The 13,824-nt window shown below is 45.6% G+C and overlaps 2 protein-coding genes across 2 annotated transcripts in view; one reads left to right on the top strand and one right to left on the bottom strand.

Moving 5' to 3' along the window:
• LOC121597640 (6-phosphofructo-2-kinase/fructose-2,6-bisphosphatase-like) overlaps positions 1-13,824 on the bottom strand; it is a 71,830-nt gene that overhangs the window by 38,215 nt on the left and 19,791 nt on the right. The window lies entirely within an intron of this gene.
• LOC121597641 (alpha-N-acetylgalactosaminidase-like) overlaps positions 1-13,824 on the top strand; it is a 69,641-nt gene that overhangs the window by 44,467 nt on the left and 11,350 nt on the right.

Genomic DNA, 13,824 nt, shown 5'->3' with positions numbered 1-13,824 from the left:
TCCAGACACCTACCCGCCGTAAGATGGGGAGACCCCGCCGGATGATGCAACGCCTTCGGAGGGGCGCCATAGATTAATTCTAAACCACTTTGAACGGAGCGCGCGCTCGAGAAACGACCCGTTCCTCCGGCTGGCAACAAAACCCGACCAACTCCAGTTGTCCTCCGGCTAGCTGCACATTTGTGCAAAAGGTCGAAGATGCACACGGCGATGCGCATATGTGTGCATACTGCCTCTTCCAAGCCGCGTTGTGCATTATCGTTTAGAGGCCGAGAACAGTCCCCGGCGAGAGCGATTGGTATTCGTTCACTTACGCTGACGATCACTTAAGGCCATTTGAATTAGCATTAAAATCAATTTCTCCGCACATGAACAGGAGGTTTTGAGCGGGCTGCTTTGCCGTTTGCGTCTCACGAACTGTACCAGCTTTTCACACTGACCACCCCTCATTTTAACGAGACACGGTGGTGTAATTGAGATCGTCGAATCGGGTGAAAATGATTTCTGCACCACTAATGGAGCACACACACCGCACGGCATTGCATTTTCCACTGTGATGGTCATTTGAAAGCGAAAGCACAAGGAGTAGCAGTACTGCACCGATTCTTTCGGCCTTGTGTGCCTTGTGGGGGGTTGTGTTTGTTGTGGACGACCGTTGTGAAACGTGAAAATGAGATTTTAATTGTTTTAATAAGATTCAATCAGCATCTGATCCTTCGGTTTTGCACCTCGAGGGGATGCATTATTCTCCAATAGCTTTGCTCCACTTTGTATTGCGCATGGCGGCAGGTGTTTCAGTTTTTAATGGTTCATTTCAATCTGGTGCTTCTTGATCGGATTAGTGTTTTTTTTTTATGAATTGAAGTCATTTTCAGTTGATTTTAACAATTAAGATCGTTTTTAGTTTCCAAGTGAGTTGAATATGATCTTATTGTTTTTTTTTTATCAAAGCTGCACAGGTTGTAGTGTTTAATGCTGATTAAATATAATATTTTCAACATATATTTTTTAATTCAGCTTCAAAATCGGCATCATTACGAAATATTTTATAGCATATTATGTTAGCTCTGACTGAATTTTTCCTAGTTTTAATTATTTTCTATCTCCAGTCAGTTACTATTTTGGGCACACTTTACTCATGATACTGAAAATAGTAATTCAAGTATCATACAAAAAATAATGATATTTAGTCATCAAATTCCCTTTTTTGAAGTATTTGTCAAAGAAATCTTTCACAAAATGAATAAAATAAATGTTTATCAAATAGAGACCACAATCTTGCAAAACGCCATAAAATAGAGAGGTAAAGAAATTTCTGAACTTCCTTGAACTCTCTTTCAATTTGCAACGAGATGAATCATTTTCTTTGTCTCCAAGAGAGATGCTTTGTTACAGAATTTAACTACGCTTTGAACTCAATTAATCATCGAAACAAGTCTAGTTGACAAGACAAAAGCAAACAAATACTATTTGCAAAGATAGCAGAACCCCATCATATCGTCTGTTTACGATTGCAAATGAGTCACAAAACAGTACAAAAACATTCAGCATCTTTGCAAGAAAAGCTCTTTCTTAATGAAAAGATGCTCGGTAAACAACTTAACACAAAGAAATACTAAACCTAGACTAAAAAAGCCTTATCATGTTGAATAGAGGTGCAAAAAACCACATCACTCTGAAACACTTTTACAGGGAAAACAACACCCAACTACTTGTAAAGCGATTTAATTCACTTACTGCTGTTACACCGTTCCGACCAAAGTGTTTCCTTGCGGAATCCAACACCAAAAAGCCGACACCTGTTAAACATGCATTAAGCTATGCTTTGGCGGCTGCGAAAAAGCTCAAAAATCCAATCAACCGATTACCATCCGATCCCGCCCTGCCACCCGTCAACGGTATATGCTGCTTGTCTGACGATTGGCCCCTCGCAGGCGTATTTTAACATCCCGTAACTATCACAGAGCCACGACACGACGGTGCGATTAGTGTGGTGTGTTGTTTTCGTCTCGGAAATACCCTTTTTTAACAAATAGCAACAGCAACCGTTACAACAACAAAACATCATTCATCGGACACACCTTTTCCTCGTGCGCAGCAATGTGTCTGCGGCGTCCGTTTGCTGTAGTCGTCGCTAGAAACAACATTTTTGTGTTTCCTTCCTATCGCCGCTACCTTTTTTGCCGCTATGCGCCCTCGGTAGTAGTGCACTTGTGCAGTGCAACAACACGCCCCGAAACGCCCCCCAAAATCGGTGGTCAAAATCGTGCCATCGTGTGCTTTGGCGCTCGTGAGAGGCGCAGAGATTTTTCCCTTATTCCGGCGTAAATTACAACTTACTTTCCTGCGGGGGAGAGTTTGGGGGAAAAACGCCCTCCCACTTAGGAAATGTTATAGCCCATCATCATTAACAACATGACGATCAGCAGCAGCAGCAGAGACTTCAAAACAATTCCACTCAGCGGCAAAAACGACAAGCGCAGGTTCAATAATGCTGCATGGTAATTTAATCATATAATTTGTATAAATCGCTCAACCACTACGGGAGCTCGTTGCCGTTCTCTTTACACCACAAAGACGGAGGAAAAAGCACGCTCTTCTTCTTGGCACCCACCCGAACCCCCCGAAAAAGCATACATTATGCCAAAGTTAGTAAAACAACTCGCATAAATCACGCGTGTGTAAGCGCCAGACGCAGACACAACAAACCTGCAAACCTGGCCAAAAGGGCACCCCGCTTCTCTTCCACTGGCCCTAAATCGTGAGGCATTAGATTATTAAATTTAATGTACCACTATTTCACCGTCACCGAACGCGCCACTGCACCATGAGGATGATGGTTCGTTCGAAGTGGTCTCGTTAGAGAAAAGAGCCTCCAAAGCAAGGGATTCCAGACAAAGCGATGAAGACGTTGATTTCCTGCTCGAAAATCAAACCATCGAGCGCAAAAAAACCAAAAGCAGTGTAATGAAAAGTGAAGATGGACGAGGCGCAATTGCTGCGACGAGGAAAACCAGGATGCATCAAAGCATAACAACATAACGACGCACAACGGCTTGCCCCTTCTGCATGAAATTGCTACCCTACTGTTTTGTGTTTTATTTTAAGAGTTTTTTTGCGACGTAAAACGGAAGCGCACCACCACGTGAAGCGTGTGCGGAAAATGTGATGGAAAACTGACCGCCGCCGAAACGGTGTGGCGGCATTCGCCGGTCATCGGTAAACATGCGGAGAAAATGGGACGCTACTTAGGCCTTCTAGCGAAATGTGCGGCACGCGAGAAAGGGAGACAGTGAGAGGAGAAACAACGCAAAAATCCTTCATTACAGTGAAGGTACAACGTAAACATAACTTGTAAAATTATGAGTTTCGATGTCCGATGGTCCCGATTTGGGAAGGGAGGGGGAGGGCATTTGCCACAGTTCAGTGCGAAATGAAATGGAAAACAAACAAGCATGGTGGAGCCGGTGGAATGGGGCAGCACCCCTAACGGGAAATGAATTCGATGCGAAAAACGGCGCGAGAGAGATAGAATTACGTAAGATGTGGCCACCACCACCACCACCACCAGAGCTTGATTGCTCCAATTACGCGCGAACCTAACGAAGTGGCCGGCGTTGCGATGTTAGGGAAGGTTAGGTTCGGCTGAAAGCTGCGCACTTACGCGAGAGTGAGGAGATGGGTGGAAAAAGTACGTTAAAATTACTCTCGTTTTCCTTTTTTTGTTGATGTTGATGGATTGGAGGAGTCATAAAAAACGCTGCTAGAAGTTATTTACGTTGTAGGATCGCAGAAGATCATGTAAGTTCGAGATCTGTGGATTGCTTTGATGTTCTATAAATCTGTGCGATCTTTTTCATTGCACGAGTTATATAAAGTGAAAGGGCATGAATATTTTGATAATATTAATTTTTGCAATCATATTTTGTTGCTAAAAACACGTGAGCTATGGTTCTTCTTCTTCTTCTTCTTATTGGTGCGGCGACCTACGCGGACGTGCCCAGGCTTGGCTTATACAGACTTTTGAAACTTATTTAGTAGTAAAAGCCCGCAGCCGTATAAAGTCACAGTCATTCGTTGCTCGATACATAGTATCAATCAGTCGGTGACGATGAATATGAGAATTGAACCCACGATGGGCATGTAGCTAAGTCGTGCGATCATCCCTGAGAGATGTGGTACGATTGCCAATTGGAACTTGTTGCTCAGCAGCAAGGATTTAAAGAAAAAGAAGCGTATCTAGAGAATTTTTGTTTGGTCACAGAGTTTAGTGAATTAAATTGAATTAAATAAGTAAATTTAATGTGGTTTCTTTCCAGATTCTTTACACATACTTGTGACTAGGTATTGTTTACTATGCAGATAGAGGTTTAACAACGTTTTGAAACAACGCTTATGCATTTTTTCACATTGGTTTCAGTTTTCTCATATTACAATAATCAAACAAAAGTTAAGTTACACCCTAACAAAAGATCAGTAAAATTGTTATGTTCTCTAACTACATTTATTATGGGCATGAATATTATACAGATTAAATATTTAGTTCATTAACAATAGACTGAAAGCTTCCAACAAGATTAAGGTTTAGTTCCTCTGGTAGTGCTGTAAAGCTTAAAAGATTTTCCTGAAAACGGCTTAGACGAATTTAGATCCATTTTGTATCGACCCACTTGTATCCCTTTCAGCATAATGAAGCGCAAATCATAAACCACCATTCACCACCCAGAGTCAGGGCCAAGCAATGATAAATCTTCATCTAGAATCGATGTTTCTTCAAATGTGCCAATCGCAGCAGGCGTTATGATTTATTGAACACACAGCCAGCCCCGTCGAAGATCGTAAAGCGATCTGCGTCAGAGATCAAGTACAACAATCCAGCAACGAAATCATCCAATGTTTTCCAATGGTTTTGACCAGCATCATATCATGAGGGGGAAGGATTTGACTTTAGTTCCGCAATCACAATAATCCGATGCCTCTCACCCCAGGCTCAACGCAAGCAGTTTTCAATCGGCAGAGACGCTAGCAAACAGCGTCCACCGATTGCAATAAATATCCCTCTCTTCCCGTGTGCGCTATCTCCCGCAAAGTCAATGTGAAGGTTCGATTTATGATAAAGCGTACTGACCCTGCAAGCGAATGTTGCTTTCACATTTTATTTTCCACAAAAGCTTTCATTTGCCCTGCCGAACCTCTTCCCATCGCAGTACTGTAGCGGACATTCAAATCGAACGTTAAAAACTAATTCTACTGCTAGGTGGGCGCTCCAAATTGTGCTGAATTATGCAATAAATAATGTAGCAAACGAAACGCGCCAAACAACACCGTAGGCGGATGTTCAAAACAAACGTGTGCTGACGGACGTTTGCGGCTGGCGCCGTTAGAATGGGTCAACAATCAAACCTTCTTGATGGGTTGTTTTTCGAGATCATTTTCCTTGCGAATAAATGCCCAATTCTGCCGGACGTTTAGGGGGATGCGGATGAATAAAACATTCCCCGGGGTTTGTTTGCGATACGATTTGTGTTGGGGCTCGTGTTTTCGGTAGCAACAACAGCCGCTTGTAAGGCGGCAAATAGCTCTGTTTTATTTTGCAATCTAAGTATAAGTCATAAAACAGCGCGAGCGCGCACGCTCCCAAAACCTTGCCGTTAGACGGTTTTCATTAACAATAAAATCTGCACGAAAGTGAATCAGCCACGAATTGGATTAACCAAAACAAAACAAAACCACAAAGGTTACGATCGGGCAAAACTGGGGGCAATTAAGTAGAGCTCTTCTCTCGCCCCGCTCATTAGCCACCGACGACGAATGGTGAGTTTTGGATGGATGTGATTGTGATTCCTTTACAGCTGTCGGCGCTAGGTCCAGCTGGATCGCCTGGGTGCTAAAAGGCAATTGCGGATCTGGTGTCGCGGCACGCTTAAGATAGAATTAAGCAGGACTTAAGGCGTGATCCACAGATAGAGCCAATCCGAAGAAACCCACTATGATCTACGAACCGTATCGAGATAATCGAGTTGGTGGCAAACGGTTAGTGCGAACGAAGCAGGATGAGAAAAAAACTGTAACACGCCACACCCTCTTCCTCATAGCCCAGGTCTTAATGGATGTGATTTTTTGACACTCACCAATCTCACCATGGTCACTGCCGATATGATCACAGTTTTAAGTCCCGGCCGTCAACACCACACGTGCCACGACGTGCTTATCCGTCGCTGTGAGTCAGTTTCAGTGCTCTCATTTTGACCATACCATAACCGTTTGCTAACGTCCGTCAACAACCTTCTACGGCCGTTGGTACGGTTTGTGAAAAGGAAAAGCTTTCAATTTTTTCCTTCAACTTCTGTCGCGATTGAAACCTTTTTTCCTGTCCCTGGTTCGATAGCAAAAGGGAAAGCAGCCATCTAGCCATTGCTCCATAATCTATGGAGATCGATACCAACTGGGGTTGAATAGCATTGCTATCTGCGTTCTAAATCGACCCACAGTGGGACAATTATTATCTTCTGATCGAAAATCAATAAAATTAAATACGCAGCTTGAGACGGAAATTAGTAACCGATCGCGAAAGCCGACAAACCAGGCGGAGAGATCTTTATCGCAACACATGTGTTCCACGCCTCCTGTGGAGAAAAGGGTCGGATAGAATAAACCAACGTTCGTTAATTGGTCCTTTTTCCGGCAGATGGCGTAACGGCGGGCAGTATTAACGATTGGTGCTATAATATCACTAACAGAAACCTACCTGAAGGGTTACACAATATCGTTTTCGATCTTTATGTCAACGAAATGACAACAATGAGAAAAAATGTGTCGCCTGGTAAACAGAAACACCGAAAAATGCTCATTTTGTGTGCAAGGAACTTCAACAAAACAAACTCTTTGTTCGACGTGGTTTACTAAGTGCTTCAGCCGATGTCACACTCAGTAGTAACCGAACGCTCTTTAAGCGCGGTAAAAGACGTCAATTAAAGTTGTCCGCCGCCCGTTAATTTGTCAAATTCCTTGCCGGGGTCAGCGGGCGGGGGTGCGTTATGTTTGCGCTTGACTCTGTGAGGTGAGAATGAAATGTCTGTCACCACATCAGAGCATTGCAAAAGGGTTGCTGTTGTTCGTATTGTCGTGTTGCGCATACTGTCCCACTGACACGCAGCGAGTGTTCGACTACCTTGCCCCAGCCGTCGCCAGTGGCAAAAGGAAGCATGCGTCGAAGAAACTCGAATTGCATCGCGATCACAATCTGTAGTGTGAAACTGCAACAGCAAGGTTGTTGTGCCCAGATTCGGGGGGATGGGAAATGGTGCGTTCGTGTGTATGTGTGTGCTTTTTTGTGCTCGTTAGTGGTTGGTTGTTTTTGGGGGAGGTTTGTGTGTAACTACCGCATATTGTGTGACGCGTTTTTCCGTTCGCATCAACAAGCAACAACAAGAGGACAAGCGATTGGGCAAACTGGAATTAGGTAAAAATTGGTGTTTGACATACAGCGTCACTTTTCTGCCGACATTCCTCCGCGTTGCTCTACAATTAAAAGAGGAAAACGAACAAATTATCACGCTGCTAATAGTACGATCAGCTATGCAGCAGAATGTGCTCGTCTGTATCAAATATGCAACCACCATTTGCCTCCTCCGTTTGCTTTTTTTGCCATATATGAAAATGTTCAACCCTTTTCTACCGATTTGATGTCTCGGGTGCAGCAACCGGACACGACTTGATTGATCGTTTTCGGTTTTGTTTACCGTACCGAGCGGAATGGCGAAAATTTCTTCGCGCCATACCAACACACACACACACACGCTACACACCACAGTGCGGAAGCGTGCTTGGGAAGAGAGTGTTTGAGTATTCCGCTCAGGCAACGAGGCAAGGCAATGGGAGGAAAGGGGGGAAAACGTAACACCGGCGCAATAAATGGCACGCGGCCAGCCAGCCCCAGCACGCTATTGCACACGAGCTCCTCTAGTTGCAACTACTGCGGCACGGCACCCTTAGCACTTCAATCGCAACTTTTCAATTTCGTAATCACTTTCCATCCTATGTCACCCATGTTATCACGTTTTATTGGGAGGGAGGGTAAGAGTGGCCGGGGGTCACGTTTAACTGACCATTGCGGATCACCATGCCTCCATCGGTTACAACAACAAGGGAAAAAAGGTAAATCAAAATCTATCATTTTGGTGCGCACGCGTTAGCAAAACAAGGGTTCGTCGCTTGCTCGAAGTCTTTTGATTTAAAACAGATTAATTTAATGTGTAACTCCCCGCCAAATGCTTCGTTAGCAATTAAAAAGACATCTCGCTGACCCTAAACTGTACCACTCTTCCCCCGTTTGATTTGCAGCGGGTAATGAAGGGAAGGAAGGGCTCATTTCGGTTCACTCTCGTGTGCTTCCGTCTTGCGGCGCTTACGTTAACCGGCGGCACACTGTGGGTACGCTTTTTATCACCTTTCCCGCTTTGTGTAAAGCATGATAGATGTTGTGTTTTCCCCATTTGTCTACTTCCCTAGTTTATTTCTCTTCCCCACCCGTGGCCTCTGTCTTTTTTCCCGCCGAGGGCCATTTTTGCCGTCGCGCGCGATTGTTGTTTAGGTCCCGCTTCGCATTTGACACATTGTCGTCTCATTGCATGGAACTGCTGCAGCCCCTTGGTGTGTAGAAGAAGGGTGGTTAGAAAGGCACTAAAATCGTCACAGAAGAAAGAAAGAAAAGCAGACACACAACACTGGTAGCACCATCGTGTTGTGCCTGACGACGATGATGATCACGACGCCACTGCGACCGTGTCGGTCAAGGTAGTATATGGTGGGGAAGACGGGTATAAATTATCATACTAATCGAAGCGTTACGGCGCGTAACGCTACGAACGTGAGCCCATTGGGCCGTTAGTGAGAGTGAATGAACTGTCGATTTCAAGACACGCACGCGTTTGTTTTTACTTCACGATGTCGGTGATCGATTTTTACACGATCGGCCAAATTTCACTCACTGTGTGGTGTGTGTACTGTACACACTCGTTTTGTAATCCTTCCAAAAAATCGAACACTTACGCAGCAGCGCACCGCGAAAGTATTATCGAAAGAGACCACCAGCTTAATGATGCGGATGGATGTAAACGCAAATCATGAGACCGATCGATCGGTGTGTGTGTGTGTGTGTGTAGCATCTTTAAAGCTATACAGATCACGCCTTTTAGGTCGCGCCTCGGTTACTCGTACGCTGATCCTCATGTCCCTCCCTCGGGGTGGTGGTCCCATTCAATCAAACGGAAATTCGATGCAACGAACTGATAGCGCACTATCGAGGAGTCCATCAGTTCATCAGCACGTGCTGCCGTGCGTGTTAATTCGAAAATTTATGATAATGATACGAAACAGATTTTACACTCGTACTTTGCCACCTACAGACAAGAAACACGCGTTCGCACCGATAAAATTGGGAGGTGAAATTGTGAAAAATCCATTTATGAAATTGTGATTTTTGATGTTGAAAATGTTTCGTTACGCTAAAAGAGTCGAGATTTTGTTTTTATCGGAGCGTACAGAAAACATAAATAAGTGACGATCGATTTCTATTACTGGTTATGCTGGTGGCTATCAACCGTAGTGTGATCGAGTTGAAGATAACCTATTTTGACTCAAACAAGTATTAACGAGGTAAACTAGTAACAATTTTAAAACATTCCCCAAAAGTGGCGATTTTGCGGCGAAAAATTAGCAATAAAACCAAAACAAAAAGAAGCCGCAGCACAAGATGCGATGAAAGATTCTCACGGGTAGCAACAAATGAGTTAAACTGTAGCACCCCGTAGCACGAACTGAACCTTCAGCAAATGCATGCCTGAATGTTAATGTCGAACCACTGGATGATGTGTTCGACGATCGTTGTTCCTCAACCCCCTCGGGCTTGACATTTAAAGCTGTGAGCGGTCTAATTAAATAATCCAAACACTAGACCGGCCAGCCAGCCAGATGTAAGCCGTGGTTGGTTCTTCAGTTCCATTCAATTCAACGAAAAAAAAAGGTCACTTCCTTTCCTTGGACAACGTGTTTTGGTACGAAGTTCTCACAAACTTCGTACATACAGTGAGAATATAGTCCACCATCACACACTGGTCAACTCTCATCTTCAGCTGCCCTTTGCCACTTTGAATGTCAACGCTTTTACCGTCAACGACCGCAAAAGGAAACAAACTAAAGCGCCCTTAAGAGCGCTAACGAACGCAAATCAATTAGAAGAGGAAAAGCCAGAAAGGTGAAGAAGTGTCGTTTGCCCTTGCAAGCACATACACCGATCGTCCGGCTAGCCGCTAACCAGCTGTCAACGCGCGTGCCGAGCCGTTGACCTAAGTGTGTGTCCATCGAAAAAGTGATGCCACGTTTACGGTACCCGTGCAGGTTGTCAACAAACAGAAGCACAAGCACCTAGTGGTCTGAAAGCGCGCGCTTCAATCTGTGGCTGAACTTGATCCGAAATCGGAAATTCGCAAACTCGCAATCCCGGCCAAAAACAAAACAAAAGCCATTCAGGCGGAAAACTACCCGATGAGAAGGAGTGGATGGTGGATGTGTTGAGCCGGTTGTTACGCAATGTTTCGTGTGAACTGGAAGCGATCTTCGGGTTGCGCCAGTGGGGGGAAAAAACAACTCAGACGCAAGTTGAATTGGTTCCGATTCGAAAAGTGCGCAAACACACACACACACACACTTTCTATTGTTCCTGGGATGAAAAAACAAAACAAAAAAATGATCTTAGTGTACCATTCCACCACTTACAAATGGCTCGTAGTAGTTGAGCAGTTTGCCGTGAGGGAGCGCTCTAGGCAAATTCAAATGTAATGCCCATTCAAATCTGTATTTTTTTGGTTAAACATACAACGTCATAAATGTCGCTTTCGTGTGATCGTTTTCTTGCCAAAGGCCCTTACCACTCTACTACTACTCCTACTGCACTCCACCTTTAGCCCCCAAACAAGAGCACACACACATTGCTCCAGTTTATGGACGTTTCCCGCTACTCTCGTTTATGCTCACCTGGTACGGCGCGCGCGAGTGGGAACAATACTAATTATATGTTTGTGAGCAGTGCGCCAGCCGGGGCGCGTACGGCGCAAGCCTATGCACACCAAACCCACCTATTTATTAGGCTAATTACTGTCAGGCCATTACTTTGCGCCGAAGCCACATTACGCCCCGCCGCCGTGTGCGGTGGTAATCGTGTTAAAAAATATTGCCCACCATTTTTGACCATTTGCAGGGTACATTGCTACAACACGTGCCTGCAAATGGCATTTGGCTCTGAGCTGGCTGAGTCAAATATAACAGTCCCTCCCTTACAGCATGCTGCAGAAAATTGTTATCCATAACCGAAACATAACCTTTTACCCCGTTATTGCTTCCCTGTCGTAAATGTATGTGCGCACTACACAATCCATCCAAATGGACGCACACAATGATTCCAAAATTCATCATCATGTCTCGCTCACCTCCTTAAAGAGCTTGAACGCCACATTTATGTTTTCGGAAGGATCGTTCCAACGATATGAATTATTCGCAAATGGAGCGATATTTAAACGGCGAGGTGGAGGACCGGTGTAAGCCGCCATTTCCATTCATCAACCATTTCGCTCGAACAGTTTACGCGAGCGCTCAAGCGCTCAATGCGCAACTTCCTGTGCAGTGCAGCGCGCCTTGCCGCAAGCATGCCGGGGGAAATTTGGTGTTTGCACTTTGCCTTTGGCTTACTCAACGCTTCCAACGAGCCCGATTCTTTCACCACCACACCCTCCCCGGTGGTTGATGGTGGCACGATAACAATGGCTCTATTTTATGCACCCTCCCGATCTCCCCGCACTGGAATAAGAGAGAAAACATAACTTCGCGCCCGCCGAGAGCGATGTTAATGTGAGGGCGCTCCACTCTGTTGAGCGGGCCTAATGTCTTCAGCACCAGCGAATGAACTTCAATGAAGGAGGTGGAAGTTATGTGCACACATACTGATAGTACGGTGCACACGATTGTAGTTCCTTCCTGTATGCTCGCCAGCTGTGTATGTGTGTGAACAAGTTGGGCGCAATCGTTCCACTGCTAGATATCAAATGATCTCACGGTCCTTTTTACAGTGAAGCAACCCCCTGTGACTCGCTGCTCTACTTGTTCTACTGCAATTAAAGGCATCTGTCAATACGCTTGTACGCATTATTCTGTAGGGTGTGAACAGCGTTTGTGGTGGCGATTGTTGCGGAAGACTTCCAGGCCAATGGAGACAAGATTACAGAATTGCCCCCGCTTGAGCTAACTTTGTGCTTTGTTGGAGTAGATAAGATCTGCCAGAATTTTGCTCTGAATGGCCCTGTTTCGGCTCTAATTATGTTCTAATTGCCCTTCTTGCTACAATTAGTTTCACATGGTGTCTTGCGCTTTTTTTCTACACACAGCATCTGAAACTTTGTTGCATTATGCCCTAATAAAAAAAAACATGGCCTGAAGCTGTAACAGTACACCACTCAAAGGCTCAAATATGGAGCACTGGGGCACATCGATGAAATCATAATCATTATTCCGATTCCGAACAAATCGTTCGTCACCATTTACGGGGGTTTTGCAACACACGAACACCCCTCACTTTGTTGGTGTTGCACCAGTTTGATTTGCCACCACTCCCAAATCCCTTCCCACAGAGGCCCTACTAATCGACTTCAAGTGCAGTGATTTTACGCACCTCACCGTCGCATCTTAATTGCAGCCCAGCCGCCGCCACCTCTCGCCCTCTGAATACCGAATGCGTACTTCCTTTTATGAGAAACCCTACGGTCGATGATTTACGTGCGACGCTCGATCCCTCCCCAAAACCCCGGCCCAAAATGTCAGCTGGCCCTACCGGTATGTCCCACTCCCTACCGCCGGTGGATTGATCCAAATGTCACAATCGCGAAGGTATCTCTCGGTCTGCGGTAGCCGCCGTCCGTGCCTTCGATGTTCCAACCGCAGTCGATTGCGCTAATCCCCGAAACGAGGCGTGCCGGCGCACCAAAAGATATCTCACCCGATCGCGATAATCAACTGTAGTACTGTTGGATGTACGGACAATTTACTGATCGTCCCCCTCACACACCAGATGGTGGTGCTCCGTCGGTGCAACGCCATCGGTACCGTACGTTGGCGTACTTTTTTCATGCCGGGGCGTGAGAGTGTTATAATTTCAGGCTATTAGAGGCTCATAAAGTCAGGCACCATCCGTGCAAACCCGCCCCACATCTAACTGTTTCACAATTTCCCACGACAAACGACGAGTGAAGGTGGGACGGACGAATGGTCCGAGCGGCGGACACACTGATGCCTCGTCGCTGGATACACACTCATTAATGAAGGCGCCGCCGCAAGTCGTTCGAAAAAGTTCAAGGTACCATCGATATTCTGTATCGGTGTGTGTCCACCTCTAATCATTGCCATCCTTTCCACAAACAACCACCTCAATGGCAATCTCCACTTGCGTTTGATGGTGCGCTGACCTTCGCGCGTAACGCGATGTCTTCCATCCGGCGCGCTACGGGGCGGTTCGGGGCCTCTTGATCTGATTTCGAACCCCGATTGGAACGGTAATTTTGCCCGAGGGCACAAACATTACCTCCCTCAAGTCGGCGATGCTCTTGTGGGAGAGTTGATCTTGAACCGAGGGACGACGCGCATGCCCGTATGCAAAGCTTTGGAAACTTTACAGATGGTCAAGAATTAGGTCCACCCATGTTTACGGTGCGGACTAGAACTGGGGCGAGTTGTAGAGATCGACCCGTATGACTCAGCTTGAGTGGCGATTAGTGAGGA

Source organism: Anopheles merus, chromosome 3R, assembly GCF_017562075.2.
Source record: "Anopheles merus strain MAF chromosome 3R, AmerM5.1, whole genome shotgun sequence".
Lineage (NCBI taxonomy): Eukaryota > Metazoa > Arthropoda > Insecta > Diptera > Culicidae > Anopheles > Anopheles merus.
Note: the sequence above shows the minus strand (reverse complement) of the source record. Positions and strands in the feature narration are given on the sequence as shown.